Here is a 26,823-nt window from a genome sequence, read left to right as displayed (position 1 = left end):
AAAAAAAAAAAAAAAAAAAAAAGTATATAAATGATGGACATTGACTAAATGTTTTTGGTTTCTTTTTAATCACTCGATCATTCATCCTTGACGATGACATTCTGGAGTGACTATGACTGAAGTATATGCACTTAATCACCTAATTGATTGGACACTGGATATGGAGTGATTTCAGCTGTTGAATTGCAAGCTTGAATAAAAGCAATAAAAGAAAAATCACAGAAAAAAAACATTATGCCACGTCTGTCAAAAGAGCAGCGCCTTCGTGCAATCGGCATGTTGGAGGCTGCTCTAAACCAGCGTGCTGTGGCTCACAGTCTTGGGTGCTCACAGCCAGCAATTTCAAACCTGGCAAGACGATATAACCAGACACACACTGTCAATGACAGGCCACGAAATGAGACCAAAAGTCACAACACCTGCCCAAGATTGACAGATCCTTTTGCAGCACCTTCATGAATCAGCACAATAAAAAGTCACTGCATCTGCTCTGAAACTTTGTCATTATTCGATCACATCTAGTGAAATTTATCCAAATATAAGTGATAAGTTTCTTTTGGACGCTCAGTATATGTAAAATAAATTCCAAAAAATTCCCTGAAAAACTTTTCAAAACACGGAACACTAATCATATTATATTGCATCATACAAAATGAAGATGCATGTAATCTCTGCGATTTTGTGATGCTCTCTCTCCTGTTGCTCTTCCAGGACTGGGATTTAGGTCACAGTGACTGAAGGCTTCTCAGCTTACAGGAGGATAAAGAACAGTGAAAGGAGAGCGTGGGAATGGAAAGCTGAGGCAGCACATTCATCTCTCCAGGGTGTCCAGGTGCTCAGGTAAGGGGGTACAGCAGTGACGCTGTTCCATACTCAAGACTTGGTGAGAAGCTAAAGCACCATTATGCAAACCTCAACAGTACAAAGAAGCACAACAGCAAACACTCAGTAGATGGAATTAACATCTCAGATGACAAGTTTTTTCTCCAAAAACGCACACATGCTTGTTGTACAGCTAACTTTAAAAGCAAAAGGAGTTCTGTGAAGTCACTGTTTTGAATGGACATCAAAAGTGTTAAAAGCATCTGCGGTAACAGCTATTCAACAGGTACACATTCAACATTTCTTCAATTCTTCGCATGTTTGAACATTAAATTCAAATATTTTTACTGGCTCCTACTCTTTTAGGCTTAAATAGTTAATTTTTTTTAGACCATTGTAAAACCCCAAACTACTGTAAGTGGCCAACTATGAACTCAGATGAGACGAGCCAAGGAGACGAACCCAGTCAGTGTTGCTAAGGAGGTTTACTATATAGTTGAGGAAGTACTGCCCAGTATTTTGGAACCACTTTGATATTTGTAACCCATGTAACTGTACAAATCTAATGTTCAAGACAAGCCCTCATTTGTGTTGTTTTGCTGTTGTCTCATTCACATATAACCAACACTGAAAAAGGAAACAAAAGCACAATGTATAAGAAATCAAGAGTAAACAGTGAAACAAGATTTACAAGTTAGAAACTTTTCTGGAGAGCCAATCAGTAAACTAACTACTGCAGTTCCATATAATTGATACTTAACATGTCTGTCCTCACAGTTTCAGTTTGAGTTCAAAGCAGTAAGCTAATAGAGCAAACAAAAAACGATAACTTGTGACCATACAAATAAATAAATGGATGCCACAGTTCTAAACCAGTTCTTTGGTTTAATAGCACAGTTCTTTATACAAAAAGTTACAATTAAATTTAACAATTGTTGCTGACAGAAAATGTAAAAAGGGAGTAAACTTGATTTTTTTGAGGATGCAACATCGATAATGGATAATTGCAAAGCATATGACATGGTTTATTTAGATTTCCAGAAAGCTTTTGACAAAGTCCCGCACAAAAGATTAATTCTCAAACTGAACGCAGTTGGGATTCAAGGAAACACATGTACATGGATTAGGGAGTGGTTAACATGTAGAAAACAGAAAGTACTGATTAGAGGAAAAACCTCAGAATGGAGTGTGGTAACCAGCGGTGTACCACAGGGATCAGTGTTAGGTCCTCTGCTATTCCTAATCTACATTAATGATTTAGATTCTGGTATAGTAAGCAAACTTGTTAAATTTGCAGACGACACAAAAGTAGGAGGAGTGGCAAACACTGTTGCAGCAGCAAAGGTCATTCAAAATGATCTAGACAAGATTCAGAACTGGGCAGATACATGGCAAATGACATTTAATAGAGAAAAGTGTAAGGTACTGCACGCAGGAAATAAAAATGTACATTATAAATATCATATGGGAGATATTGAAATTGGAGAAGGAATCTATGAAAAAGACCTAGGAGTTTTTGTTGACTCAGAAATGTCTTCATCTAGGCAATGTGGGGAAGCTATAAAAAAGGCTAACAAGATACTCGGATACATTGTGAAAAGTGTTGAATTTAAATCAAGGGAAGTAATGTTAAAACTGTACAATGCACTTGTAAGACCTCATCTTGAATATTGTGTGCAGTTCTGGTCACCTCGCTATAAAAAAGATATTGCTGCTCTAGAAAGAGTGCAAAGAAGAGCGACCAGAATTATTCCGGGCTTAAAAGGCATGTCATATGCAGACAGGCTAAAAGAATTGAATCTGTTCAGTCTTGAACAAAGAAGACTACGTGGCGACCTAATTCAAGCATTCAAAATTCTAAAAGGTATTGACAGTGTCGACGCAAGGGACTTTTTCAGCCTGAAAAAAGAAACAAGGACCAGGGGTCACAAATGGAGTTTAGAAAAAGGGGCATTCAGAACAGAAAATAGGAGACACTTTTTTACACAGAGAATTGTGAGGGTCTGGAATCAACTCCCCAGTAATGTTGTTGAAGCTGACACCCTGGGATCCTTCAAGAAGCTGCTTGATGAGATTCTGGGATCAATAAGCTACTAACAACCAAACGAGCAAGATGGGCCGAATGGCCTCCTCTCGTTTGTAAACTTTCTTATGTTCTTATGTTGCTGACAGACCCACATTTACATCTTCAGGTACCACTAAATTAATACCAGTATCACTTTAATGGATTAGCAATTGGCATAAGCATCTGAAACCATGCACATATTGAATGGTCTGTCAACATGAAATAAAATTATTATTTGATTGTTAATCAAATATCCAGAAGTGTACTGAAAGAATACAGGAGTGTACTGTTCAATTAAATCAGTAGCAAATCTCAATACTCCCTTTTTAAATGATAAAATATTAGCAATGCTGGTATTTTATTTACTTAAAAAAAAAACACAAAGATTTCACCTTGCTGGTTTTAGTGACTAAAAAGGCAGCAGTAGTTAAAACAGTGCAGCACTATAAACAGTAATTGTTCACTAGAAACTTAAGTATTAAAATTAAATACAGATGTGACAGTAGTAAGAAAATAATTTAAAGTGTTCAATCTTAATACAGTATAAACTGAAAAAAAATCCTATGACCTCAATATAGATGGATATTGTTTATTGATATTAGCAGTTCTGGGGCTCTGTTACAGTACTGTATATATCAGTATACAAAACCTCTGTATCTCAATATTGTATGTATTGTGTAATGAAGAAGTATGATACACAGTGCTCATAGAAGCTGGCAGGCCAACTGGTGTGAAAACTGAAGAGAAAGGACCCTGCTGGAAAAGTTAGGTCATACTGCATGAATCACTTTCTTCCATTATAGAGTACCCAAAACGTAAGACTGTGGGGCTGGTATTACTGTGTTAACTAGGAATTACATTCATAATTCAAATACAGATAAGAAACCTTACTGCAAATTAATGAAGAAAAGTATGATCCACCCCATGTACAGTACTGTAATCTCCAACCTCTAAACAGAAACATTAACAGACACTTGCTTTAATAATAGTTTGTACAGCACAGACTATTGAATGTGGCAGGCTCTCACTGGTTTGCTCTGTACACACCAGGATCATAATGATTTACAGGTTACTGGTTTCAATGAAGGCTGGCTGTGTTGAGATTAAAATAGCCTTCCTGTAAACAAGACCCTACATGTGCCCTAGAAGCAAACTGCCTCGTTCCAAAAGGATGTGATCGTTTCAGACATGTGCGGCAAAACCTGGCTGATGCCTAACCAGCTCCCGAGGCAAACTGAATTTTCTTTGATGACGAAAATTTTATGTAATGAAAAAAAGAAAGTCTTCATTGTATATCTCACTGCTTACTCCCTCTTTCTGTTTAATCTAAAACACCTCTACACAAAACCATTGCATGCAAGGGCCTCACTGTAGCAGTTATTGCAAATATCATCCTGTATAACATATAAACAAAAAGAAAATTAGTAATAAAAGTTATTTATGATTCAATCTACATGATATTTTGTTAGATACACATTTAAAAATAACAAAACCAAACCCTAATAAATAATAAACAAAGCATAAACAGACACTTACTATGTTGTTGCCCTCCTTACAAAATGATCTGGAACCATTATACAAGTAGTTTTGAAATGTACATTAAAAATATAAGACTTGTTACACTTTAAATGCTTAGTTTATCTAAAAGAAAAAAAAAAAGATTTCTTCTCCTTTTCTGCCTCTTTTAATCCAAGTTGGAGTAGCACAGATACTGTGGTGTATTGTATGGTACATGCAACTTCTGACTCAAATGCAGAAGGAACACTAAGTATGTAAAGTTTCAGGTGCACTGGCTGATTTTTGTGGGTTGGGCTCACTGATGTCAAAGGAAGGCCCCTCCCACTGCTTTCCTTTGAAACCTGGCAGCTCAGTCAGCTTAGCATAATGTTAGTTAATTCCTGTGCATTTGCTGGCCTCGTTAAAGGTGGGTTTACGTCTATCCTCAAGTACCCAAAGCACACAATTATTTACACGCTACAATCAATACCTTTTGTATGCTTCAACTGTACTACAAATGTACTTCAGTTCTCATTAGATGATAACATTAAGCATGCAATAGAATTTGCCTCCAATAGAATTTGCCTGCGAGTATTAGGTTTCCTGTCTTATTACAGAAATACGCCAACTTTTATAAAAAATCAACAAGGACCAGACTGCATTAAAACACATATTTTGGCTCCTAGTAACTGTGTCCATAAGATGGGAACAAACCTTTGGAATAAAAAAGTCATGAATCTCTGTTTAAATAAAAAACAAAACAAAAAAACAAACTCCACAAGCACTAGCTGTCAATAATAGTGCCTGGGTTGTATCAGATTGTAAAATATCCCATAATGTAGTTCCTACGGATATGAAGTCTAACGCCTACTGTGTTATTTGCCAAAAAATCTAAATGTTTTTGTAACAAAAGCAATAGGAAGCATTGACCTCATCCTACATTGCCCTTCCTTTTATACACAATACCCAAAAGGGCCTGAATTCCCTTTAAAATCAAAACTACCACCACGGATTCGCTCTTGCTGTGACATAAAAATAAATCAAAAGGTCAACATCTTTCTGTTGCAGTAGGGGGAAGGAATCAACAAGGTGTGTTACACCCATGTCCTGTTATCTGTGGGCGAGTAAAATATATTACAGCCTTGGAATCATGAGTACTGATAAATACAGTACATACTTAGCCATTGCATTTAAACTGCAACAATGAATATTTAATGCATTCTAAAAGCTAGTTGACCATGCGTTTTACAGAAAAAAATAAAGCTACTAAGTGAATAATTAACTTCAGTAAGAAAATGCTGAATTTCTTGGTGCAATACAGGCAAATTCTCAAGCGGTTACAATAATGAAGCTCAGATTACCTTTACTTAGAAAATATGCATGTTTTCAAAATTAAAATCTTCTTTTGTAGTATTTATATTACACTTCCTCTTACATGTACATTGGCAACATGAAAAAGTAGTGTCCTGCTAGGAATAACCACCATAGCATAATGCTCTCAAAGGCTTCAACTTTGAACGCATAAGAAAAGGACCCATCATGCAATTTTGCTAGAGGCAAACATAGGAACATCAAGGGGGACAAATAAAGTAGGAAGCAATGTGCTCTGCTCACCAGCCACTCTTTAGACACTGTTCATACCACCTCCAGACAGGTGAGATTGTAAGACAGCATTCTTGAGCAAACTCTCGCTATTTTGAGCTTGATTCTTCTGGTGATCTAGTGTCACTTTTCTTATTAGCTTCTGAGACACATACACCGAGCTGGGGGAATTGTACAGCGAAATCCAAAAACAATGTTCGCCATTTATCTGTGGCAGCTGCAAGGACGGAAAACATTCTTGTTTTTACAAAGATTTAGCTCTTCACACCAGTAGCCCTTCCAATGTTCACTAGCTGTCCAACTCAGTGCACTAGCTGACAACCCATGTTTCCAGACAAAATGTTTTCTTGTGCATCCAAGATGGTGACTTCTACAGAAGATGAATCCTGCTGCAATCAATCGTTTTATTGAGATGTACGCTGACACACTGTAGTGTTATTTCAGGTTATTTATGGTCCTACAAGCCACAGCAGCTCCTCAAAAGTGTCTGGATCATGTGCTGCTTTAAAAAGTTTCCTGACAAAAGTTTCCTGAGAATTTCTGAAGAAACATGATTCCACGCGTCTGCTAAACATATCAGATTTCCTCGTTGGAGTATTGCATCGTTCTCCAAAACAAACCTGTTTGGCAGATCCTACAGGCTGACTGCATAGCATTCTTACACATCACTAAACACCATCTGAATCTTTCTAATATTTATTTTCATTTGCAGTACCACATGTCTCGCTTCAATTTGCAATATTAATTTTTACACATTTTTTTTTTTTTTACACATTGTTTCCGACTTCACACAGTATTAGTTGTAACGCCATACAGGATTATAAGGTACACTCAAGATTAGAATATGACATCAAGGTTTCAGATGACTAAATAGTCCTTCAAGCTTCATTCCTAAACACTATGAAGTCACATGAAACCCCTCAATTAAATCACCTTTGTAACATACCCTAAGAACACTAGTAATGCACTGCAAGTACAGTACTGTACGTGCCTCAGTCACAAACTTATTACCGTACCTGGTTTCTTCTACTCTTACATCACAGCTATGATATATTATTATTAATTTTACTTGATAAACTAAGGCACAGAAAAAATCCTGTTCTTTAAAAATACTGGTTTATAATAATTATACTGAATTACATAAAGGACCATGTAATCCAACTTTAAATATCAAGGCTGTAATTCTAAAAATTAAAATACAGCCCTATACTGTATGTACAGTAGGGTCTCCTTTACAGTATTTGTTATAACTTCTCACATTTGTATATCAGTCAAAGTTTTTCATATGCTGAAACGAATTTGTCTTTATTAAGATGTGTAGTCCTTAACTAAATAAAACAATTAGATGGTGGAATAGCCTGTTAGTGAATGGCCATCACTGCCCTGTCATAGTTGCATATGGATGTTTGAAGGTCAGCACACAAAAGTGTCATGATTTACTGTGTTGCTCTTACTTAATGATTCATTTGCAGTGCTCAGTTGTTTTTTTTTTTTTTTTTTTTTTTAAACAGCATGAACAGCAAACCAATGCTTGTCACAGCACAGTTCTACTCTTTGTAAACCTGTGCTGAATCACGACTGTTGAAAACAAATAGGATGGGGTTCCCTTGCTTGGCTTAAAAGACATGCCCACAAGCAACGTACAGTAACATGAAGCACTAAAACGGAGAGCAGGTTATAGAATACAAAAGCACTGGGTGATTGTGAAACTCTTTAAAAAAGATACTGTGTAGTCAAGTTTTCAATCAACACCAACAACTTTCATTACATGACTCAAACACAACAGCAGATGTTACAAAGAAAATCAAATTTAGCTTTCTTTAATCTACCCATCATGGCTCTAGACTATGTGGGCTCATTCTGAAAATCATTCAAGGGATACTGTTTTCCAATGGAAACTGTTGAACTCTGGCCACTTGTGAGATTCCTCCCCCCCCCCCCCAATTCTCATGGCACTGTCCTTTCATGGCTGTCAGATTAGAACAAGATTAGGCGTTACAAAAAACAGGTCAAAAAAGATGAACAGGAAAGGATTAAAACTGTAACGTGGGACTGACTGATCTCTTATGCCAAATGTTTCATTCATCCATAGATCCCACCATGCTTGTGCTCATCATAACATAAGAATAGTTCACGAATAGGGATCCTGAGTTTCATTTGGCAGTCAGAGCTCAACCCTCATTAAAAAAATTCCACTGGGGGTAGAAATGAATTTCACCTGTCACATTATTAAATCAGAAAGATGCCTTCATTTAATAAATGTTTAGCTCAGTATATTGTTAACCACTGAATAAAACAAGGCATGTTACTAAGTAACACCAACCATAACATTGCATTTTAATTTAAACAGTTAAATTACAGTTTATCTGTTTTGTTTTTCTTTACTTTTTAAAACCTGATATAAGGATAGAGCATTATTATTATTAAAAATGAAACTATTAAGTATTTAGGTGTCCTGTGCAGGAAAACATTATGTAAAATAATACAGGGGCATATCCAAAGTTGGGCACAAGTAAACTGGTGTGTTGTGTTGTTTCCATGGGACCCACTGTATATTGCACTAGCAATCTGCTGCTTTTAGTGAACCTCTTTTGAAGCCTGCAGTGTTGAAAGAGTTAATTCCACATTTCCAGCTCAGTATTTAAACACAGCTCTGAGTCAGTGCACAGCATCTGAATTACCACACCTTAGCGGATTATCAGAGAAAAAAGTAGATGTATTTTGTTCACTTGTTTAAATGTTTAGTGTTTTTCTATACTGATAACTAGTATCTGTATGATGGTGTGGCAAAGCGTAAGCGTAAGCGCATTGCGCAAAGCGTAAGCCTTGCACAATGAAATATGCAGTTAATTGTATGTTTTTGTGTTAATTGTTAATATTGATTTAATTGTTTAGCTGCTGTGACGCTCCGCTGGGGACGATTACCCCTCTTCGTGGAGCAGCAGCTGAAGCAATCAGCTGTTCCAGCAGGCAGGTGGGCGTGTCTCAACGGAGCGTCAGTATAAAAGCATGGCGATCGCTGTGATCGGGGCTGCTGCAAGGCCTGCCGTTTTCACGGCACCTTTTGAGTTATAGTTTGGGGTATTGTGTTTTATTTTGCACTTTTTGTACAGTTTGCTGTATTTGTCCTCTGTGCGTTACCATCGCTGGTAACGTCACATGACCGCCTTTATTTTACTTTCGTTTTCTGTTTTTGTTAATAAACCCTGTGCGCCTGTGCCGTTGTTTCAACACCACCTCTGTCTCTCTGTATGCTTGAAAAGCGGCTACCCACACGTGTGACCCAAGGAAGACCCTGTCACAGATGGGTACACATTCAGGCGTAGAAATGCAGTAGTACTTAGAAGTACCATAATACTAAAAACATGGTGCTATTAAGACTGTGCTTGTCATTACTAAGTAGGTCAGGACATGTAGTAATATTTCTGTACTAAACACTACCCCAGTAAATTAAACTTGGAAACTGAACTGTAAACAGGACCTAGTGGAACAGCCAGTTCTACTGTTCTAATCCAATACATTGAACAAACACCAGTTCAATCAACCTTACGCCTCAGAATATGTGGTATCTTTATCAGATGTACTTTTGTATTTTTTTAATTGCTACGCAACTGCATTCTACCGTTTACTTTCAACAACAATTCATCAGATACAATATGACACATTCTCATGTCTTCCTCTATTAATAGCTCAAGGTTTGAAATAAAAGAGAAGCTATGAAAACTATTCCGAAACATAAACCCGTGTGTCATGTAGTATTTAACAGCAAAGCTGAAACTGATTACTCAAGTAATATAGCAGCTGTCACAGCCAATAGGTTGTTTATTAATTCATTATCGAAACCGGTCCTATTGTATATAGGCTATACTGATTTAAAATAAAAACTAATTTATAAACAAATTATTTCTGTTAAACTAGAGTGATTTCAAAGCATAATAAAAAATAAACTCAATGGGCAAAACCAGCCCATTCATCTGTGTTTTACACAAATAGAAATTTACGGAGACAACAAAAGCAACCTGCAATGCTGAAGTATCACAAAGTACCTTGTTAGAAAATGGAAACTCTTACTGTCAGTTAAAAGGCTGTGTCTCCATTGTCTTGGGGATTAACTGCAGGTGTAATCTGAGATCATACAAAGTGTGAAACTTTATTAAGGCTACACATGAAAAACAAAAGGAAGGGCACAAACTATTTTCTGACCAGTAGATAAAATAACACATAAAAAATATATATCGTATTACTTCAAATTAACACCTCACTCAGATACCAGTTTTTTAATAGATGCCGCCCTCGAATAAAACGCCGCTCTCAATAAAGAAATGTAAAGGTATTTTTTTCTAGCCCTGCTCAAAAAATAAAGAAAAGCGCAACTCTGTTTATGTATGTGCGACACCCCCAAAGAGACTGCAACCTCAATGCAGCACATAATACAAACTAATGAACACACACCTCAGTAAGCAAATGTTGTTTTACAGTACAGTCCCGACAGACAACCCAAAATGAACTACTTACAGCACAGCAGTCCTTCATGTCCCTTTAATTTTCTAGCAAAGTTCAGTGCCAGCACAGCAGGGGAAAAAACAAGGGCTGTCTGTTTACCTCGTCATCAGCCTGGATGATGAAAACTTAAACTCAGAGGAACTTAGAGCTTTGCCAGTCACTCTAAGCGCTATCTGAAAGCTGGCTGAAGATATGTTCTTGTAGGGGGCTTATTTGTTTTGTTTTATATATATATATAAAAACCCTTGCTTACTATCTATGAGATGATTTAGTTTCAGTTTCTCTTACAGAGAAATTACAAACAAGAAGGTAAATTACAGTAAGAAAAAAACGGACAGGATATATTTTAACAGAAATCAAACTGATATTCAGAGGTAATATTTCTCGGAAAGAATAAAAACTGCATCTCACTCGACTACCGTTCTCTCTCCTCTTCTTGTCCCACCCCATAGAAACCAATACATACGCCTGATTCACTGGTACAGTACTCCACTGACCTCCCAACTCCCACCTAACAGGTTCTCATTAACTGTCAGTAAACGTACTCTATTCAAGCCCCAATAACACAAATTAATATAGTCCTGCAGTTCCGAGCCTCTCATGGCACAGCTTAAAAAATGCCTTAAATCATTTCCTAAAATATCACAGCGTTTGTAAAGCATAGTATTATTAATAAAGGCCACCCTTGTATAATCGGCACCCTCTTTTAAGGGCCACAGTCATTTTGAAGTAACAAGGTAGAAATTATACACACACACACACACACACACACACACACAGTGCCTTGCAAAAGTATTCAGACCCTCTCAGCTTCCACATTTTGTTGCTTTAAAGCTTGCAGTTTGAAGTAGGAATTAATGTGTTATATACACAACCTACTCCACACATCAAAGCAAAAACAAAAAGAAAGAATAGATAATTAATATGAAATAAAAATGGAAAAGTCATGATTGCACAAGTATTCAAACCCTTTCACAAAATGATACACCATTGGAAGGGTCTGAACACTTTTGCAAGGCACTTCATACAGTGACAGACCAGGGGGAGTAAAGGGAAAAGATGTAGTCAAGGAAGGGCCAAAAGATTACATCCCCCAGAATGCCACGGGAGGGAGCCAGGATGGGGTACACCTGGTTCTAATAATAAATGAATGCCATCTGCCTGTTAGGTTCCTGAACCGTTTAAAAAAAAAAAAAAAATTATATATATATATATATATATATATATATATATATATATATATATATATATATATATATATATATATATAGACACACACACACACACACACACAGAGTACAACGTCGCATAACTGACCCTCTGTGGACCGGTGTATAGACAGAGTAGTGAAAAAGTCGGATTTGCGAACATCTATAGAAAAAGCATTTACACATCCATAAATAGGTTAGTGAACAAAAACAACACACAAAGCCTTTTTTGTTTAAAAAACGGTAAATGTACAGTAACCTGCAACAAATGGAAGTCCCTGCCTCCCTGGTTCTGCTTTCTTAATATCTCTGTCACGGTACTTTGTGCTCTTTCTTGATATTGCAAACAGCCGATAAGCAGCTCGGTTTGAATATTGCTTCAGCTATTTTAAACAAACGGTCGGTAAGCATTGCGTTTATGAAGCTTGCTTTGTTTAATTCCAATGCATTTAAAAAAGCTACAACAACACGCTATCAATATCTGCAAGTGTGTGCTCCATCATATAAACACACTGCACAAAAAACAAACAAAAAAAAAAAAGCTTTCTCAACTTGTGTATTGACACGTTACTGCTATACGCAACTGACTGAGACACGCACACAGCCCGCCTCTCAAAGGGGAACGCACCAAAAGGCTGATTGCTAGAACGCTTTCTTTCTGTTTCCATCACAGAAGCTGCATTTGCTGCCAATGCCACTACTCTCGTAGCCTACTTTTAATATTAATTTATTTATGTAGCGAGGCAGGTTATGTGACGGTCAGATATGCGACGTTCCACTGTATATAAATAAAAGAAACCATGTCATATCAACTTATATGATAACAAGTAAAAGGTTGTCCTGGAAGAAAACTTGCTTCCTTCTGCTCTGACAATGTTCCCCAACTCTGAGGATTGGTTTTTCCAGCAGGACAATGCTCCGTGCCACACAGCCAGGTCAATCAAGGTGTGGATGGAGGACCACCAAATCAAGACCCTGTCATGGCCAGCCCAATCTCCAGACCTGAACCCCACTGAAAACCTCTGGAATGTGATCAAGAGAAACATGGATGGTCACAAGCCATCAAACAAAGCCGAGCTGCTTGAATTTTTGCGCCAGGAGTGGCATAAAGTCACCCAACATCAATGTGAAAGACTGATGGAGAGCATGTCAAAACGCATGAAAGCTGTGATTGAAAATCAGGATTACTCCACCAAATATTGATTTCTGAACTCTTCCTAAGTTAAAACATTAGTATTATGTTGTTTAAAAATGAACATGAACTTATTTTCTTTGCATTATTCGAGGTCTGACAACACTGCATCTTTTTTGTTATTTTGACCAGTTGTCATTTTCTGCAAATAAATGCTAACATTTTTATTTGGAATTTGGGAGAAATGTTGTCAGTAGTTTATAGAATAAAACAAAAATGTTCATTTTACCCAAACACATACCTATAAATAGTAAAACCAGAGAAACTGATAATTTTGCAGTGGTCTCTTAATTTTTTCCAGAGCTGTGTATGTGTGTGTATATATATATATATATATATATATATATATATATATATATATATATATATATATATATATATATCCCATAGTACTCCTCCAATAGATCCTTCCAATAGTACTCAAAGAAATGAAAGAAGTTATTTTCAAACCGCTAACCAAGATCATGCAACAGTCTCTTGACCCAGGGGTTGTACCGACAGACTGGAAAATTGCAAACGTAATACCGATCCACAAAAAGGGAAACAAAACTAAAACTAAACCAGGTAACTACAGACCAATAAGCCTGACTTCTATTATATGCAAATTTATGGAAACTATAATTAGATCTACATGTACATGGATTAGGGAGTGGTTAACATGTAGAAAACAGAAAGTACTGATTGGAGTAAGGTAACTAGTGGAGTACCACAGGGATTAGTATTAGGTCCTCTGCTATTCCTAATCTACATTAATGATTTAGATTCTGGTATAGTAAACGGGGGAAGACAGCATCAGGGTCATGTTGCTGACAATACTATCCTGACTGTTCCGTTGCTTTTTGTTTATATTTTGACAGTGTTTGATTTATTCTTTTTGATATATTTGTAGTATGCTGCTGCTATTGTTTTATATATACACACACACACACACATACTGGAAAAAGTTAAGAGACCACTGCAAAATTATCAGTTTCTCTGGTTTTACTATTTATAGGTATGTGTTTGGGTAAAATGAACATTTTTGTTTTATTCTATAAACTACTGACAACATTTCTCCCAAATTCCAAATAAAAATATTGTCATTTAGAGCATTTATTTGCAGAAAATGACATTTGGTCAAAATAACAAAAAAGATGCAGTGTTGTCAGACCTCGAATAATGCAAAGAAAATAAGTTCATATTCATTTTTAAACAACACAATACTAATGTTTTAACTTAGGAAGAGTTCAGAAATCAATATTTGGTGGAATAACCCTGATTTTCAAGCACAGCTTTCATGCATCTTGGCATGCTCTCCACCAGTCTTTCACATTGATGTTGGGTGACTTTATGCCACTCCTGGCGCAAAAATTCAAGCAGCTCGGCTTTGTTTGATGGCTTGTGACCATCCATGTTCCTCTTGATCACATTCCAGAGGTTTTCAATGGGGTTCAGGTCTGGAGATTGGGCTGGCCATGACAGGGTCTTGATCTGGTGGTCCTCCATCCACACCTTGATTGACCTGGCTGTGTGGCAGGGAGCATTGTCCTGCTGGAAAAACCAATCCTCAGAGTTGGGGAACATTGTCAGAGCAGAAGGAAGCAAGTTTTCTTCCAGGACAACCTTGTACTTGGCTTGATTCATGCGTCCTTCACAAAGACAAATCTGCCCGATTCCAGCCTTGCTGAAGCACCCCCAGATCATCACCGATCCTCCACCACATTTCACAGTGGGTGCAAGACACTGTGGCTTGTAGGCCTCGCCAGGTCTCCGTCTAACCATCAGACGACCAGGTGTTGGGCAAAGCTGAAAACTGGACTCATCAGAGAAGATGACCTTACTCCAATCCTCTACGGTCCAATCCTTATGGTCTGTTGCAAACCTCAGCCTGGCTCTTCTTTGCTTCTCATTGATGAAGGGCTATTTTCTAGCTTTGCACGACTTCAGCCTTGCCCCTAGGAGCCTGTTTCGAACTGTCCTCGCCGTGCACTTCACCCGAGTTGCCGTTTGCCATTCTTTTTGTAGGTCACTTGATGTCATCCTACGGTTGCTGAGTGACATTCGAATGAGTTGGCGGTCATCACGGTCAGTGGAGAGTCATTTTCGCCCTCTGCCGGTCTGTAGCTTTGTTGTCCCCAATGTGTGCTGCTTGACCTTATTCTTATGAACCGCCGTCTTTCAAATTTTAAGGATGGAAGCAACCTGACGCTCACTGTATCCCTCTGCCAGTAAAGCCAGAATTGAACCCTTCTTTTCCTTACTCAAAACTTTCCTTTTCAACTCTTTGGGCATGGTCAATAATTATTTTTTGATTCCAATTACTTTTGAGGTACTACTAGCACTGTATTGCCATCCAGCTGGTCCTATTGCAAGAGGATAGTGATGACCACAGGAGTGGTTTTTATACTTTTCCTCGTTAAATAAGATTTGGTTCAGGTGATCCCGTAATCTGTACCTCATTCAGTAGAATGAGGTGTGCCTGTGTTGGAATTCAACAGACACTGGAATGGAATGGCTGCCATACATGTAGAGATGCTGATTTAAGAAAAAAATGTTCTTAATTTTTTCCAGAGCTGTGTGTGTGTATGTGTATATATATATATATACACACACACACACACACAGAGTGTACAAAACATTAGGAACACCTGCTCTTACAATGAATTAGACTGACAAGGTGAATCCAGGTGAAAGCTAGAAAGCTATTATCCCTTATTGATGTAACCTGTTAAATCCACTTCAATCAGTGTAGATGAAGGGGAGACAGGTTAAAGAAAGATTTTTAAGCCTTGACACAATTGAGACATGGATTGTGCATGTGTGCCATTCAGAGGGTAAATGGGCAAGATAAAAGATTTAAGTGCCTTTGAACGGGGTATGGTAGTTGGTGCCAGACGGGCTACAGTTAGTCAACTGACAGTCCAGTACAACATTGGTGTCGAAAGACCTATATAAGAATGCACAACTCGTCGTACCTTGACACGAATGGGGTATTGCAGCTGACGACCTAACAGAGTTCCACTTCTTTCACCAAAACTCAAGAAACTGCGGTTGCAGTGGGCTAAGGAATGAAAACACTGGACACTGGTGGATTGGAAAAACATTGCCTGGTCTGATGAATCCCAGTTCCTGCTGTTTCACGCTGATGTAGGACTAGGGTATGGAGAAAACCACATAAGTACATGCATCCATCATGCCGAGTGTCAACATTGCAGGCCTTTGGCTTGGAAGCCTAATAATAATAATCTTTACATAGCACCTTTCATAGTGGACCACCATTACAAAGCACTTTACAAGATATGACTAGGGTGTGCACTATGCATTACCTGCAGAGTCACTTACAAGAACGTCTCACCCAAAAGACGGAACACAAGGAGGTTAGGTGACTTGCTCAGGGTCACAAAATGAGTCAGTGACTGAGCTGGGATTTGAACCTGGTACCCCTCCTAGTTACAATCCCGTTTCTTTATCCACTGGACCACACAACCTCCTACTGAGCAATTATCATGCATCAATGTATATATTATTTTATTTATGTTTACAGTTGATTGAATTTATATCAGAATAAGGACTCATTTATGATATGTCTATTTCAACTAAACGACTTATCAATCCAAATATGTTGTGCCATCATTCTAAGGTAGTAGTGTTCTTGAAGTATGTCCTTGTTTATACAGTCAGCACTTTGAAATCCTCTGCAAGCCAAATCAGTCTGTTTTTATTGTGCAATTACACAGCGCTTCCTCCAGTTTCACCTGAAGAAAATGCAGCCAAAACAAAGTGAAGAGACAAGCTACAGTAATGCAACAGTTAATAGTTTTAATCCTGTGATGTATTTTTTTAAATCTGTGATCTTTAGTTGTTTCTGTGCATTTTCATTTGCAAGTGAACTATGACATTAAGGCCTTACCAAACACTATATTCTGCAATTGTGAATACTGACTTTGGATACTGTTTTAATTCTGGAAACTTGTTTTTTTTTTTTTTTTTAATCTTTTGCTAAATTGCATTAGCTTTAGCCTACCTTTTCCGTTGTACGCGGTTCTGTGCATGGGTAACATTTTGATTTCATTTTGCTGTTGGGTCGTTAACTGGGAATTTTACATACTGCTACAATACGTACCGGTTTTAAAAGTAAGTCCACGTGTCGTCTCTTTTGGCAAGTAATATTTTCAGACTCCTATCATTTTGAATTAAATTACTTCTATTAAATATAGTACTGTACCAACAAAACCAATACAGTACATATAAATTGTGTTGCCTGAAAAACGTCACACACGTTTAACCATCAGTGAAGTCAACATTTTATAAAGGCCAGATATGCAAGTACTGACTGTATACAACCTTTTTAGATCTCAATGAACTTGTAACTTTGCTGCCACATCCACCTGAGACTGGTATGTGGCTCTGTCTCTTGTAAAACCCCTTGATAGATTTGAAAAGATGTAAACAAGCTTATCAAATCCCGCTTGCCTGAAAAGAACCACCAATTCTCCCTGTTCAGTAAGCAGTGTTTTCCCTTGATTCCAGTTCAAGGGAGCAGAGTTTGGCCTACCAGGGGTGGTTGACAGGCTACTTATAATATAACATAATAGGTTTATATCTAGTGCTTTTCACAAAGCGCTGAACAATTAAGAATGAGCCAAATAAAAAAAAAAAAAAAAGGTTTTTTAAAACCTACTTTTAAAAAATCGAAAGTAATTTTTAGACTCACTATTGTCAAAAAGCACATAATTAATTACCAGTACCTTCATCAGCCACACCTGGTGCTAGGGTGTTAAACAGCAAATTGATTACTATAGCTCTTGATGAAGTCATTATTTTATAGATTTATTTTCTCTCTTAAGGTAAGGCTAAGGAAAGGCTTTCAAGTTTTAAATGTCTAAAGTAAATTACCAACAATTAATTACGACTGGGTCATTTTATATTTGATTTATAAAAACTGTTACTGTGGTGTTTTGTCTGGTTATAGTGCCTGTTTTGTTCCCCAGGTTTCATACTGTTTAGATCAATGACCCTCTTTTATTAGGAGGTGGATTTTTCCATTTTTATTATTACTAAATTTAAAAAAAATAAATGGTGTTAAAAATCTAGTAGACAAGAATTTCAAAAGACACCTCGACCCACAGTTTGACTGTCCATGTCTGTCAAATTTAAGACAGATTAGCATGCTCTTAACATTGTGTTGTTAACTTAAGAATCCTTTGGGGGAGTGTTACACAGATGTACAGTTTAAAAATAGTTATTACAGAGGGCAGAGAACATTGCAAACCTAAAGTACAGATGTCTTTAAGTGAGAATGAGAAGGTAGGAACCTAACAGGAACTATTTGATTTATTTTTATTAAATTTCTTCAAGAAATGAGATCAAATTATTCCAGTGCCTGCCTGCTATATAAAATCAGCCATGCATATGAGCATGTATTCAAATGTTTAGCTACAATTAACAAGCATAAACTAGTTACCAGCAACTTTACGGCTTCCACAACCAGAAACAGTACCAGTATCAAACACTTTAGCAAAACTTTAGGAGAGGTCAAAGGTCACAGGCAATGACATGTTTTGATAGAGCATACATGGGTTACTATATGTGTTCCATAGTAATCATGGCCCTATCTTTACTCTACAGTGAGTTATTAGCCAGTTTTGTAAGTTGTGTCTGTAAGGAGTTATACGCTAGTTTTGCATTTGACCTTTGGGAGGTCAAAGGTCATGGTCAAGGCCTTTTTTGAATAGAGAATATATGGGTTAATCTGTGTGTTCTATAGTAACTGACACTTTCTGAACTTTTTTTTGTAAGTTGATGGATGTCATCCAACGTGGCCGCTGTGTTTTCTTTACTGCAACTTCCCTTGAATGACATTTAAAGACAACCACACTACGATCATGTGTGCCAATTTTTAGTTCAATCAGACTAGTGGGTTTCAGACAAAGTTTGAGACAATATGGCAGCCAAACCATGTGACCTACGACATACGTTCAATAAGCATCTACCATTCTACTGAATTTTGTTAGTTTCGAGAAACTTTTGGCAGAAAGAATAATAAGAATAATCCCAGCAATAACAATAGGCTTTCCAGCCCTGTGGTTCTGGAAGCCTAATAATACATCGATGCCAAACCCAAAGGGCCTCCATGACACACATAACATATGATACTCTGGAGATTTCCACAATGAGAATGTTTTTTGTATCTGAAGCCTGATTATTATTGTTTCTTTTCTGACAAATTCCATTACGTGGGACTTGATGCAAGGCATCAATCAGTACACTGCCATTATGCAGCCCTGGGATGCACGGTTTAATCTCTCCATCTTGCACTTACAATTTTAAGGCTTCCTGATTTATTTGATCAATAAAGTTCTTCAGGAACAATAGGAAGTACTGCACAGCACCGAAGAAAAAAGGCTTAGACTTTTTTTTTTTTTTAAAGGAAATGTACCCTAGATACGCAGATGGGTGAAATGACACCTGTAGAGTCTGGCTTAGCAGTTTTATTGATAATACCCCATGTTCACACATCATACATGGAACTAGCTGGCCACTTGCACCTTGCTGGAGGAAAAACAAAATCCTGGAACCACATGACAACTGTGTTACGTCTTGACACATTTCACCAATCAGAGAGTTGAAGGGGCGGGTTTTCTGCGTTAAGCACTTCGAGAGGTTAAAATGACTGCTTAAAAAATAACCGATTATTTTCAAAGCAAAAATAGTGACAATGAACACAGGGGGTCAAAATAAGCCGGTAATTGGTGCAATCCACCGCCTAATACTATATTTGCGCTGGCTACTTTATTAAAAATATTAAGATCATCATTCAGTTCATTTTTTGTTGTATTACTGTATTGTAAGGTGATATAGTACACAATAGCTATACATATGCACTTAAAAAAAAAAAAAAAAGTGTATTCCTTTTGTTGTTATATCGTAAAATTATGTACCCAGCTGCTTGTGAGAGATATTGGGAGTTCATGTAGAGAGGCTGTATGCTTTTATGAAGAAAGGCATGAAATCAGCTGAACACATGTGTGAGTACTACTGTGTTTCACAAATGGTTAAAATGAACAGTTGCATTAAAAAAATGTAGAACAACGAAAAATAAAAATAGACATGCATTAACAAAATGCCCTGAAACTTAACATAAGTTTTGGGGTTTTTTTTGTGAACTTCAGTAAACCTGCGTTATCTTTCTCCAGGTAAATCGTAGAGTGCCTAAATAAGCACAGTAATTTACCATAATAAAAACAATAATGAAAAAGAAAATGTAGAACATAAGAGTGCAACCAGATATAGTCAACACATTATTCAAATTCTTTGTCATATTATAAATTTAAGGTAAGGCAAGTTTATTTTTCCGTTAAGCCCTCCCCGGTATAATGTTCTGCCGCCCGGCTGTACAGAATTCCTAGGGAGAACCCTGAATAAAGCGAGAGGGAGAAGATCGACTTCATCACAGAGAGGATAGTTTCACTCATTAATTTCTTCTAAGTTTCAATATGTGATCTTGGTATATGTAAAACTCAGATACCCTGTAAATGGGTCAAACCCAACAGATCCAGATAAGGCATAACGAAGTTGGGATTGTTCTATTATGGTTCTAATAACAATATATATATATATATATATATATATATATATATATATATAATATGTATATTATTTATATATATATATAGGGATATCGAGAGTCTAGATGAGGGGTGCAGACGGAAGAGGGGGAGAGAGAGAGAGAGAGAGAGAGAGAGAGAGAGAGAGAGAGAGAGAGAGAGAGAGAGAGAGAGAGTGGTTAGGAAAAGAACAAATTATGAAAGGAGAACAAACTAACTGGAGGGTAAACAAAGAAATTAAATAATATAATGTGCTTGAGGTTAAAAGTAAATATGGGATAATTGATTAACTACTAAATGATAATGTGTGATATATAAACGAGAGTTAAAATAACTAAATCTGGTTTAAAGTAAATGGGTCTTATTTAATAGAGACCATACATGGGGGGCATTAGGACCCAATAAAGGCTACTGGAGTTGGAACCAACTACAGGTTAATTCAATAAACTAATTAATTATGTTTAAAAGGGTGTGAGTGTGTGTGTTTCAGTGTGGGTGATAGTAGGAGTTGGTTGGGAGAGTTGGAGAGCGGATTATTATTACGGTGAAACTGGGCATTGAACTATTGGAAAAGGTATTTGATTACAATTTGGTTTTGTTGACAAGGTAACAGACTTAGCCTAACTTGTTGTTAGTTAGGGAAATGTTTGTTTAGCCAGGGCCTGAGATCAGATTAGGTTTTATTTTGTTTATTGTGTTTTTGTTTAAGTAAAATTTAAGTTAAGTACAATTACTTTTTCACTATTTTCAAAGCATGTGCAGTACATACTGTACATTAGTTGCTCAAGAGAGTAAGAGTGTTGTTTTGTAAACAAAATGTTAAAAACGCCACTCAAATTCCAAAAACCGTTTGCTGACTTTGAAATAAACACTTTTGTTTTACTAGATGTTTGCACAACTTGTTGTATTTTATTTGCTATTTATCACATTATATTCTACTATGAAACATCAGATTACAGTTAAAATAATGATATAAACAGGATTAAACAATATGCCATTGGACTAAATAATGCAAAAAAGAAAAAAAAAAAAAAGACAATCACAGGTGCAGGCCATTTATTTTACCAACATTCAAACATAATATAATGTTGGCACAGTGTACAAGATTACAGCAATCTATAACCATTCCAGATCTAGTTAATAGTCTACTAAAGAACAAAGTACATTTACCGAGTCCTGGGTGCTTCCTGCCAACATAGATGTTAATCCGTCTGTCAGGAGATCAGACGCGCCAATTCTGTGACTTTACTCTGCCTTTTATGGAGCCCAGTTGTTTATTCTATATGCATCTGTGTGCACAGATGGTGTTAGATGTGATTAGTCCCAGGGAGCAGTTTTCAATGTATTTAGAGGGTTTGACAACTAGCCTGGAGCATTTTGTTTAAAATTCCAGACCATACATTGTGTAATCTCCTGTCCTTTCTTAGTATTTGTGACAAAGTGGCTGAGTGGGAGCAGGTGCAGGAGTGATGCAGTGTGTGAAATAAGTAGACAGAGATAACTTTAATCATGTTTGGAAATGTTTTTATTTGGAGATTTCAGGTCTGGCGACCAAACAATAATGTGTACAGCACAGGGTATATAACAAGAACAGACAGTACCAAATAATAAACGATATCCGCCCCACAATAACACAAACACGGTCATCAGTCCTGGGTGCATGCAGTAGTGCTTGTGACAATGCTGCAGTTTATATTTTATATTTATATTTGTGACAATGCTGCAGTGTTGTCCGGTTTAGTGCTGGCCCTTGGCCGACAGCTCCGGAACTGTGTTAGCTGTCTAGTAACATACAAGACAAGACAATTACAAACAAACAAAACACTCACGATTTTAGTTTCTGTGTTTACTTTCACTGTTCTCCTCGGTTCTATTCACATTAAACCAAAGCAAAGGAACAGATTATGATTCTCTGTCCCCTTATGCTGTCACACATGACCGCTTGGCAAACAAGTGCAACCGCCTCTCCAATCTGCCACGTTGTTTCCCTTTCAGGTCAATGCGTTATTGCAACAGAGTCTCTTCCTGGCTGGCCGACTTTCCTTGAACCCTGGGAAAGAAATGTCAGGCCAGTCTGTCCAAGGAACTCTGTTCTCACTGCTTAGCACCCTCACAGGTAGGGAGTGTGATTTACAACCAAGAATCGCTGTATTTCTGTCACATTCAATTGGCTTTTTAATGATTATCAAGGTAACACCCTATTTCATAAATAAAAGAAAATGGATATCAACACCAGACTGGGACAATGAAAACACTGCTGCACATTTAATAATAAATAAATACTTTTAACAAAACAAAAAAACAAAACACTTAAACAAAACAACACATTGGCCAAAATAGACACACAAACAAACAGTGGACAGCCCCAAAGAAGTATTGTGCGAAGAATAGCAGTTGTTATATTTTAATTACTTCTTTATTATAATTTTTGTTTTTTTTATTTTACAATCTCCAATTATTTCACCCCCAATTTGGAAAGCCCTATTATTATTATTATTATTTCTTCTTCACATTGGCGATTTACCACACAGCTCAGGGGACCAGGATTCGAGCTTGCAATCCCCGATTGTAAAACTCACCCTGCACGCCGCATGGCAGTGCTTTTACAAGGTGAGCCATTCGGGGACCCGGCAATTGCTATATTTTAAATCCTTTCTCCTCCCTTTCCAATTCTCCATTGTGAACACCCAACCCCGCAGTGACAGAACAATCAATAGCATATAAATGTATTCAATTTAGCCAAACAGAATAGCTACAAATATCGTGAGAATACACAATTAGGCTATTTACATTATCATGCCACTAAAGTCAGGAAACTAAAGCTGCATAAAAAAATATTATTTGGCCCAGGGTTAGGCAGGTTTACATACTCCTGGCTTTTTCTAATTAATATATAAAAGTAAGGTGGGACTGTGTACATGTTCTCAAAAGTTGAATCTCACTCAAACTTTTAGTTTACGACTTCACCCTTACCTTGTATACACGCAATACTCCAACAGCATGCATTTAATCCTGACAAGAATTTTTTTTTTCTTTTACATCACTAAATCATTGTATTTAGTTTTATCTGCCTTTCTTGCCTTAAATTTAACTAAAATAAATCAAGAGTTATCTTAAGACAGGTCTGCAACAGCTTGGGTCACCACAGCAGCCACAATAGATTCTGCTTGGGTTCATGAAAGAAATTATATTTTCACATTTCACATTAACAACACTGAACACATTATCATTTCCCTCCTGATCGGGGAGTGACATCAGCAGTTAGTGCAGTGATAGTTAATTTGATTTAGGCCCTTGTTATCTCAGACAGTAAGGAGTAGTAGTACAAATATGTGTTGCTAGCAATCTTTCATCAGCGAAGCACAAACCACACTGCTAGCCATTCCAATCAAGACTGTCTTCTCTTCTGTCCTCTCTGTTTGTCATTCATAGGAGAAACCCCTAAGAACACCATAACATCAACCAGGTGCGCCCAAAAATAAAATTAATCTGTGTACACCTGGCTTTTGCCAATTTGTTTGCTCGAATTTCAAATTTACATTGCAAAATATTATTTTGGACAGAGTTAGTGAACCCTTTAGGGATTTTTGCTGGCTGCTGCTACGGAAGGTCATAAATGTATTTGCATTTAAATGTTTTCTAAGTGGATGGTATCAGAGTAAATATAAAGTGTTAAGACAACCCTGGCCATGATGAGGGATATTACACAGGTCTTGGCATGGTCCACTAGGATCTTTTCTTTAGCCATATTAATAAGCACATTCACGAAAAATCCCAGCTTCAACGTAGCGATGTTGCAGATACCAGCTCTCTCTGGGACCCGAGACTGAGCATCAAAGGGTAAAAATGCTAAATATTACATTAGAAACTAGACATGCACTCCATCATCGCAGGTAAAGACTGAAGAAGATGGGTAAAATAAGTTAACTATTAAATAATCTTCTTTTCATCATTGTAAAAGAACAAGAGGTGCATCGAATGAGTGTGTCAGAATCACACAGCACATACTGTGTGTAATAAAGTAGAAGTCAAGCAGAGAAACTTTCATCTAGACATACACTAGTTACATTAAATTTTTTACAACATGAAACTTCATTTAGAAATGCATTTCTGTTCTGTGCCCTACAAGCTAATCTTTATTCATTCTCCTGAACGGATGGACATGAAGCATTAATTTCTTACTATATCATGATAGTACTAGATAAATCTTGTCATATGTACAGAGAAAATACGTTGATGAAGAATACTGCACTATATTCATTGAAATATTTGTTGCGTCCGCTTAGTGAAATCTCTAGCATTGAGAGTCGTGCGACATTTTTTTCAAATAAATAATGAAAGGCAGTTTAACCCCATCAGATTCTACTCCCAAGCAAAAAAATGCGTTTCTATCAAAAAGCTTTTCATAATCATAGAGTAACCCCTCGCTAAACCGGACATATTTAAAAAAAATACAATAAAATTGCACACACATATATTTAAAGTGCACAGTGTTGTTTAAACGTATAAATCATTACTCTGAAATAACACTAATGTGTTTTGGGTAGGCTACACATTAAATTATGTACAAATATAAATCTGTACAGTAGGCCTATACAGTAAACAGTACAGTAGTAAAATCAAATGAATTCCAAGTGCACTTTCTTTTTTGTATTTCTTTTTACTGTATTTACAGTATAATTGTAAATCTCGAAAAACTACTCACTTCTAAATCTTTTGTGGTCATCTTTGTATTACTTTAGTATAAATACATGTTAATTTGGATTCATATGTTGTTTTTTTCTGGCTTTATGTTAATTAAAAGACACACATTTGCCCATTTTCCCATTGGAAATAGTGATATTTTGAAATATCACTGTCCTGGTCACAAAAGCAAAGTTTGTGGGGAATAATAGCCATGTTCTATACTTTTGAGGCATAAGCAATTAGGAAATAACATTTACTACCCAGGAACAAAAAAAAAAAAATTGTTACACAGTGTTATAGTAACACTGTATGTCAAGACTTAGTCAAGTCTCTTATTTAAAGAAAGAAGTGAGTTCGATTTAACGGCAGTCTTTCATCTAAAAGCAAGTATTCTAAAAGCAATGGAAACAGAATACTCAAATCAACAATTTAAAAGTCTTAAACTGCTGCTATATTTCTCAAGAGTTAAACAAATGTATAGTTTAAATGGTAGTCTGTGCAAATAAACCAAAAGGGCACTACTACTGTTCTGATTCGTTAAAACTTCAAATTAAATGATCCCGTGTGATTTTCTTGAGTATTAAAAAGTTGTCTGGACATACAGCATGCCCAGTGCATGAAAAAAAAACACTTACAGGAGTTTAAAAAATCTCTGTCTTCCTTAAATGTCTCCCCCCGAGTTAGAGTGTGCTCAGACAGAGCATATACATAAATAAAGAGTATGTGCAATTCTGACAATCTGATACATTAATTTGTCACCATTCCAGAAGCAGAGTTTAGCTTCCAACAACATGAGAAGCTAAGTAAACATACAAGTGTGTAACTACAGATTATCATAATCGTACTGCAGTTTGGTAACAAACACATCAAGGCTGAGTAACAAGGCAAGTGCACAGATAGATCTTACGCCAATGTGTGCAGTAGCTGTTCCCATAACAACTGCAATTTTGATTTTTTTTATGGGAAAACAAGGTGCGTTACAGAACTAAAATATACATTGTTTTTAGCGTTCTCTAGGACAACCATATATAAAAGACAAATTAAAAAATACTAAAAAAGGAAAGACTTAACTTCTTGAATGACAGAAAATTCATGTTAGGTTTACAGTGCATTAGTCACTGTTTGCTTGCATCAAGGTTCGGCTTCATAGATTCGTAGCAATATGACGCTTTTCAACGTACTACTGGGCAATTCCACAGGAAGGTCAACCCAAGGGGTCATTTTACCAAATCATCCTAATCATGGGGACCTTATACTCATTTTGCAGGACATGTTGTCTACTTAAAGGATTTATAAGGCATTACCAAATAAAATCATGCTTACAGGTGAAACCCTATTTTTTTTTGTCTGTGGTCTATTCTGATTACAAAACTTGCTGGGAAATGGATGGAGTAATTTCAATTTTTACATGTTACCGAAGAACAGTAAATGAATCCTGATAATTCTTTCTAGCAGTGTCAGGTTAATGATATAAAATTGACAGTGTTTACAACAGCACTCCCAGTACGTCTGACATTGAAATTTCTTCTTTTTTTTTTTTTTTTTGTTTGCTCTTACTTTAAGGTTTGAAATTAATTTCATGCTATAGGTTCAAAGCACACATGGTACCCTCAACATATTTACTATATTGATTGCTCAGCAGAAATTCTGGTGTTGGACGGA

The 26,823-nt window shown here is 36.8% G+C and overlaps 1 protein-coding gene across 2 annotated transcripts in view; it reads right to left on the bottom strand.

Moving 5' to 3' along the window:
* LOC121321862 (phosphatidylcholine:ceramide cholinephosphotransferase 1-like) overlaps positions 1–26,823 on the bottom strand; it is an 87,898-nt gene that overhangs the window by 42,343 nt on the left and 18,732 nt on the right. Inside the window, exon 1 of one of the 2 annotated variants that reach the window (XM_041261159.1) lies at positions 4,424–4,630. The exons of the other annotated variant lie outside the window; for it this stretch is intronic. The gene's annotated coding sequence lies outside the window, so the exon portion shown is untranslated. Of the gene's footprint in view, positions 1–4,423; positions 4,631–26,823 lie in introns of those variants that run through there. 2 annotated transcript variants of the gene reach the window in all.

This window comes from Polyodon spathula, chromosome 10, assembly GCF_017654505.1.
Source record: "Polyodon spathula isolate WHYD16114869_AA chromosome 10, ASM1765450v1, whole genome shotgun sequence".
NCBI classification, from domain to species: Eukaryota; Metazoa; Chordata; class Actinopteri; order Acipenseriformes; family Polyodontidae; genus Polyodon; species Polyodon spathula.
Note: the sequence above shows the minus strand (reverse complement) of the source record. Positions and strands in the feature narration are given on the sequence as shown.